General features: G+C 45.9%; 1 long non-coding RNA gene across 1 annotated transcript; it reads left to right on the top strand.

Annotated features, from left to right (window-relative positions):
- The first annotated feature begins 424 nt into the window (after window positions 1–424).
- On the top strand, window positions 425–2,221 carry LOC141567102 (uncharacterized). Its single transcript, XR_012489499.1, has 3 exons — window positions 425–659; window positions 1,622–1,713; window positions 2,118–2,221. It is a non-coding gene; the product is annotated as an uncharacterized LOC141567102 (long non-coding RNA).
- Window positions 2,222–6,789: the final 4,568 nt, after the last annotated feature.

The following is a 6,789-nucleotide window of genomic DNA, read 5'->3' as shown; positions in this document are numbered from 1 at the left end:
TCTTTTATACAAATCCTCTTAACCCATTCAAGGCAAAGTCCAATAGAAAATATAACCTAGTAAGTCAGATTTTCCCTCTGTGTGCTATATTTTTCCTTTTAAAATGTAAATATTATTACAGTCAAAGGAGAACTGTTGATCCCAAAGAGATGAGTTGCTGAAGGATAAATAAAGGCTCAGCTGTTTCCCAAATCTGGGCGTTTGTCACCCCACGTTCTTCTGACTCTTTTTAATAGTGTTTGGTATATGTTTTAGAAGCCCCCAAACCTAAATCAGGTCTTATGGGGGAGACGTTAATTTAACTTGTATCTCATAGGCTACACTTACATTTCCCGTTCTGCTCTCTGATGTGAATTCTCTTTCTGTCCCCTGGAAGTCTGCACAGTATTGGAGCCCTGTATGCAAGCCATTTCCATTGAGAGCTGCATAGCAGACCTAGCTGGGATCTTCCTCCAAGTGACTCCCAGGAAAATACTGCAGCGACAGATAAACTGATGCAGACCAATTAAGAACTCCGTATCATAAGGTGCTAAAACAATGAATATGTGAATTTCCGGGCTCATACTCCCCCATCAGACAAGAGCAAATGGATTTCTACCTTATCTCCTTACAGAGGGCGGCAGTAAGGATTGGGGGCTCTAAGAAGCTTTCAATGGAAGGTGGGTGTAATACGGTCTCACTTCATTAACATGAGTCTGATTCTGTTAGTTCCGGTGACCTCCTGTAGATATTCTGGGACCTAGGCCAGCATGTCTGGTCGGCATGTCTTTCATTAACGTGACGACACAGTGGGATGTACGTGCTCCCCTCATTCCATCCGTAACATGTTGAGCACCTACCATGTTACAGAGCTGGGCTGCGTCTCCTACATTCATTATCTTTCTGAGTCCTGTGTAACACTCCTGGATGGCAAGCACGGTCATTCTTGTTTTTGTCCTTTAGTCTTTTTATTTTGACTCATGATTCTGATTCTAAAGATGCTGAAGAGGTTAAGTAAATTGCTCAAGTTCACATCACTGAGAGCAGAAACAGGATTCATGCCCGGGGCTGTCTGATTCTACACTGCAGGCCTTTCTGTAGGTCATGTGCTCTTCAGAGGGGAAGCCACGGCAGCGTAGCACAGTCAGACTAAAAGGGCCAAGACTGGCAGTGTTGCCACCCAGAGCCGACTCTTTCTACATGGACGTTTGGGCTAGACGAAGACATGAAGGATTCATTACTATCCAGTAGAATACTCGGCTCAGAAAGAAACTCAGAAACCATCTGGTCTGACTCCCTTAACTTACAAATTCATTATTTATTTGACCCATGTTTACTGAGACCTGGTTTTATGCCACACAAGGCGGGGGACACCTAAGTCCCCGTGCCCTTAACGGAGATCAGTGTAGTCATTGGAGTCCTGGCAATGTGAGGGTTGGGTGGAAGGGGCTTCTTGGAGACAGTGAATGGGCACTCTGGGCAGATTTGGGGGTCTGGGAGAAGATGATCTTTGGTGAGTCCTGGGAAAGATACAAAGAAATAGAAGATAGCAAGTCCAAAGGACTGGAACTAGGTCTCTGGGAAAAGAGACTTAAATGTCAAGGGACCAGTGTGTTTGAATGTAATCTCTCCCTCGTCCCAGGCCCATGGAGGAGGAAAGATGGTGGCAGGAGACCTGTGCAGCCAGAACTCCAGGCCTGCTCTGAGCAGCCCCTCAGCTCACTGTAGGAACAGGTGAGACTCACAAACACACAGGCACCGTGGGTGGGTGCTGCTGTGACCATGTAGTGTGCTCTGTGGTTACCATAGGAATTCAGGGGAGTGAATAGATGGACAGGCCAGGACACGCGGTCAGCACTGGTGACTTACGTGGGACTGCCCAGTGCACACATCCGCCAGCCGCCTCTGTGGTGACAGAACCCACCCCCTTGACATGAGGATGGGCAGCTGAGCCAAGCACAGCCAGTGATAGTGCCCCGTCTTCCTGGATACAGATAATGTCCCAGGCAGAACCCACTAGCCCACTGCTCTGGGACTGAAAACCAGAAAGTGGAAAACAGGCGTCGTCTTACCAACGAGTTGCTAAACCAGGAAGAAGTGAATCTGGGGAGCCAGTAGCCATTTTGGTTGCCTTGTAGAGAGCCTGACTGTGGCCTGGATCCAAGCGGAGACCAGCAGAACCAAGCTGTGAGTCCTGGCAGCCCTGACCTGCTCACCCAGCACATGGGACTCGGACCCTCAATTCTCCCAGGATCTGAGCCACTTCAGTGTACCTCAGGCTGGTGAGCCAACACATCCTGTCTTGCGTGGTTGGTTGGTTGGTTGGTTGGTTGGTTGTTTGGTTGGTTGGTTTTAACCTGGTTTGAGATAGGTAACTAGCAATTACAAAAGAGTCCTGACACATGGGAGGAAAAAAGTCACAAAAGAAGAAATCAAAATGTCAGTGTATGTGTGAGAAGTTCTTTACCATCCTAAGGAGTAAAGCAATTGAAGTGAAACAGTACTGTCACTGGCTGGCGGTCAAACTAAAGAAGAGCAAAGGGTGTCATGGTGCTCAGGGCTGATTGGGGCCCAGGAAATGAATTCTCACGTACTCTGCAGAGGAGCAGACCTCGGAATGCCCCCTGAGCACACGTGTCAACACGTGACATGCGCATTTCTTATAATACTCCACTACTAATTGATTCTTGTGCACACACCTTTGTAAGATTATAATTATACAAAGGTGTGTGTACAAGTATGTTTATTACACACTTGTTCATATGACAAAAATAATTAGAATGAACCCAAACGTATAGGGGATTGATTTTTTTCAATGATGGCATGGTGATGGGGTGGAATACCTCCAGGGCTTATAATGATTGTGGCAGATCTGTATGTGGTGACAGGGAAAGTGTCTACAATCTACTGTTATGTGATCAAAACAGGATGTAGAGTAGCAAGTGCGGTATGCTCTATGTTTTTATTTAAGACATATGCGTTCATGCCATGCATAAAAGAATCTGGAAGGTCTGGTTATTTCATGGGCACCCAGGATAATGAAGGGAATTTAACTTGGGCTAAATTGTTTAAATATTTTGCAAAAAAAATTACACTATTTAAAATTCAAAAATGTATTGCCGTATTCTTTTGGGGGAAAGGATTAGACCTAGGGAATCGTCACATCGTGGAAGAAGTGGGTGTACTTAGGCTTTAGTGAGGCCTCCTTGAATGAAGAGAAGCTGCAGATTGATGGATAAGATATGGGAGGAACATGTAAAACTCCCATGTGGTCCAAAAGGCACCCTGGAGCTGGATTACATCTCTACACACTTTCCTACCTGTGTGCCCCTGCCGTTAGAAGTGGGTCCATGTGCCCAGCCCCTCCTGCAGCTAATGGCATTTTTGACTTACTGAATTTAGTGACATGGCTCCATCCTTGGGATTTCTGGAATAATGGCAAGATTTACTGGGCTGGCAGAAAAGTCTTACGTTTCCCCATGTTTCTGTTTGAACCCTTTGAAATTGCCAACACTGAACCACTCTGACCTATGGAAATGGAAATTTATATGATTCATCGTAACTCTCTAATAGAGAAATTTATATTTTATGTGACTCATATGAAACGGAGTCTTCAGCAGCCCATGACTACAGACAGAAAAGGAGTTTGTGTTCAGTCTGACTGGGTATTTGGCCTCCCAAGTTTGGAGGCTGTAAAAAGCCATCGGTGCACCACATGAACTGTGTACATTTGCTGCCATTATTTCAAAACTGTTGCTAGAAACTGTGTTGAAAGCTCTGCCTTCCACGCCCTGCACCACCCGCGTTTCTATCCCAGCCCTCTCCTTTTCACACTTCCAGAGAAGCTTTTAGCATATCCGTTGTTGTTGCTTTAAAGCACCATTAAACTCAGAGGCAAGCGTAAAAATCAAGCTGTTGAGGTTTTCTGAAGCTAAAGTGCCCTCTCTCAAAGATGTGCGAGCAGAGCTAAGTGAAATAATGACGGTTTAGGTGACCTAAGTGATAAATTGCAAGGCAGCAAAGATAATTAAGAATAATGAAAAGAAAGGTGGAATCAACATAAATCATATAACAAGGATAACAAGGCTTATCAACCGGATGGATTTTGAGGCAGGTTCTAAGTCGGGCGTGTCTGGGAGGCACCAAAGCAGAAGATCAGCGACAGTCTTTGCCTTAACGTGCAGGGAAAGCAATTGGGAGCAAGAAAATCAGTGCCCTGGACTCGAATGCAGGCAACGTGGAGGGTTTTATTAAATGTAAAATTAAATTTAGATTTATGGCCACGGTTAATCCACCAGAAGTAAACCGATATTATCATATCATTATTTTTTAATTTCTTGCTCTAGATGCTTTATTAAACAAACAAGAAATAGACAGGAAGAAAAAGTCAGTGCCAGTCTCAGAGTAATGTTTGCCTTTTCTCGTAATGATTTCAGCCTCTGCCCATTTATTCCAGTATTGGTGTCACAGAGAACTCACTGCCAGTACCGACCGTTATGCTAAGGTGTAGATGAGACACAGGGGGAAAGACATTTTCTAACACTGACCTTTTTATGTACATGAGCCAACTTATTACCTCTCTCCATGACTGCTGCTGCTGCGAGCAACAGAATTTGTCCAGAGAAAGTACCTCCAGGGCGTCTGTTTCTCAGGAGGTGGTTTCTAGGAGAAGAAGATGTGCTGAGATGTAACAGATGAGCAGAGAGGATGCACGTGGGACTTGCCACGAGAGGTTGTCATTCCCAAATACTGGGTGAGGAGAACTCAGTTAGTCCATTCCAGGAGACGCTTCCACGTCCTGAGTGTGATGAGGCAGCACCCCCCTTCCAGACTGTCCACTTGCTGCTGCTTTGTTGGGAGACCCAGCACAGAGAGCAGAGGAGACCAGTGTGAGGAAGCACCCTGGCAGGGGACGTGACCGGGCTTTATCACTCAGTAGGAGGAAGAAGCGACAGCTAAAAGGAAGCTGAGCCGTGATTATGGTCGGGAATGTGGGGCTGTCTGCAGAAACTGGGGGGGACAGAAGTGCTGTGCTCAGCCCTGGAATGAGCCGGCTGAGGCTGCATGAATGGCGAGCCCTGTGCAGGACCCAGGGCCCCGGTGGAGCTGCTCTCCCGACTGTCATGTACAACCTGGTCCTGCCGTGCTGGCCGGCCCCACGCTGCCAGGTTTCAGGCCTCTGTTCCCTGACCTTCACCATCTGCAGATCCCCGTCTGGTTAGCGGACATCTAGTCATTGCCATCTCAAGGCGCCGTACTCTTTGGCCACTTATGTCCTGTCAAGGAAATAACTCAGCCCTCCCTTCCTCCGGGGGACTGGAAGACAGCCTTTCTCAAACCCTGGAGGGGTGGAATGAGACGAGTTCAAGGCAGACAGATGGAGATTGGTGTTCTCTCTTGACCATTTGCTGATATTGTTAGCACTAAATAGAAAGAAGTTGCTTCCCCCACTCTCCAGCCCCGGTCACATGGCCACAGGGGCAGCGTTTGTTTCCATGAGTAATAAACACACCATGATAGGCTGAGTACTGAGATATCCAGGACAGTTGTCAATGACGTAAATATATCCATGAGGACCAAGTAACAGAACTATCCCAGTGCATCCAATTCGAATGCACACACTGTTTAGGATGAAGCTAAGGTCCAAATGGGGAGGATAATAGTATAGGAGGTACAGAGATACAGCAAACATAAGGAGGGGCTGTACACACGACTGGCCGTCACGACACCTTGAACTAGAAGAGTTACTGAGCAGAGGTGCAAACCTGCAGCCACCAGCCGCGTGGCTTTCTCAGGGCACTGAGACCCATGGACTGTCTCAGACACCAAATGTCTGCCTCCAAACAACAAGAGAAATACCGAGCAGTACTTTCGAGTGATGGAAAATAGTTCCTTTTGGCTTCCAATAGCTAATTACCGGGGTCAAAAGCAGCAAGAAATGACTGGACTGAAAACTGGTCTCAAAGCACAGACTGAATCCACCAAACGCTTCGGGAGGCTGACTCACTCGGGTGAGTTTTCCAGCATCTCTCCCTCCTGGTCACTAAACATCCCTATGACTCTGAGAGGCAAACCTTTCCCTTCCATTCTTTCATAATTTGTTTTAGATATGACTTGGAGTATCAGATGGCCCTCCCTCTGGGTTTGGAGAATAGAAAGTTAAACTTGAATGCAAAGTCACCTCCAAGTTGCTAAGTGTCTCCTGCACTAAAATAATTGGTGAGGAAAGAAAGAAATCAGGCACTCCGGAAGAAAATAAAAACATCAGGCTGGGTTATAGATTTTAAAGATCTGTGTAATCTTCGCAGCAGGCCTGAATCATTTGAATCAGAATTTTGGAGCATGTTACTTTCTGCAGTTTTAAAATAACCATGGAAATACATACTAGCCCACAAGCCCAGTGGTTGGAGACACTAAAGGACCAGATTGAAATCACAGTAGGTCAGTAGGTCTGGTGAAATTTGTGTACTTAGGAGGCATCCAATACCCTTTGCTTCTCTGTTCTAAATATTTTTATTTGGCTTTCACGGGATGCTGAGGTATAAAATCCGGATCCATCTCAGCTCAAGAATAAATTCATAACCAGTAAATCACTTGGTCATACAAACAAAATTCTCTTTCAGTCCTCGCACTGCAGCTTCTAATTATAAATGATCAGAGGACACATATTTTCAGGAGAATGAGTCCCCTATTGCCAAAACAAATTGCCTGACTGAGATTAATATCTGCAAAACTCCAGGAGAGCCCCTCTCTGGGATTTAAAAAGTTGTTTTTCTGCAAAATGGGGGATTGTGAAGTACACATGAAATG

This window comes from Rhinolophus sinicus, linkage group LG10, assembly GCF_036562045.2.
Source record: "Rhinolophus sinicus isolate RSC01 linkage group LG10, ASM3656204v1, whole genome shotgun sequence".
Taxonomy (NCBI): Eukaryota; Metazoa; Chordata; class Mammalia; order Chiroptera; family Rhinolophidae; genus Rhinolophus; species Rhinolophus sinicus.
The sequence above is the reverse complement of the archived record's forward strand: the minus strand, read 5'-3'. Positions and strand labels throughout refer to the sequence as shown.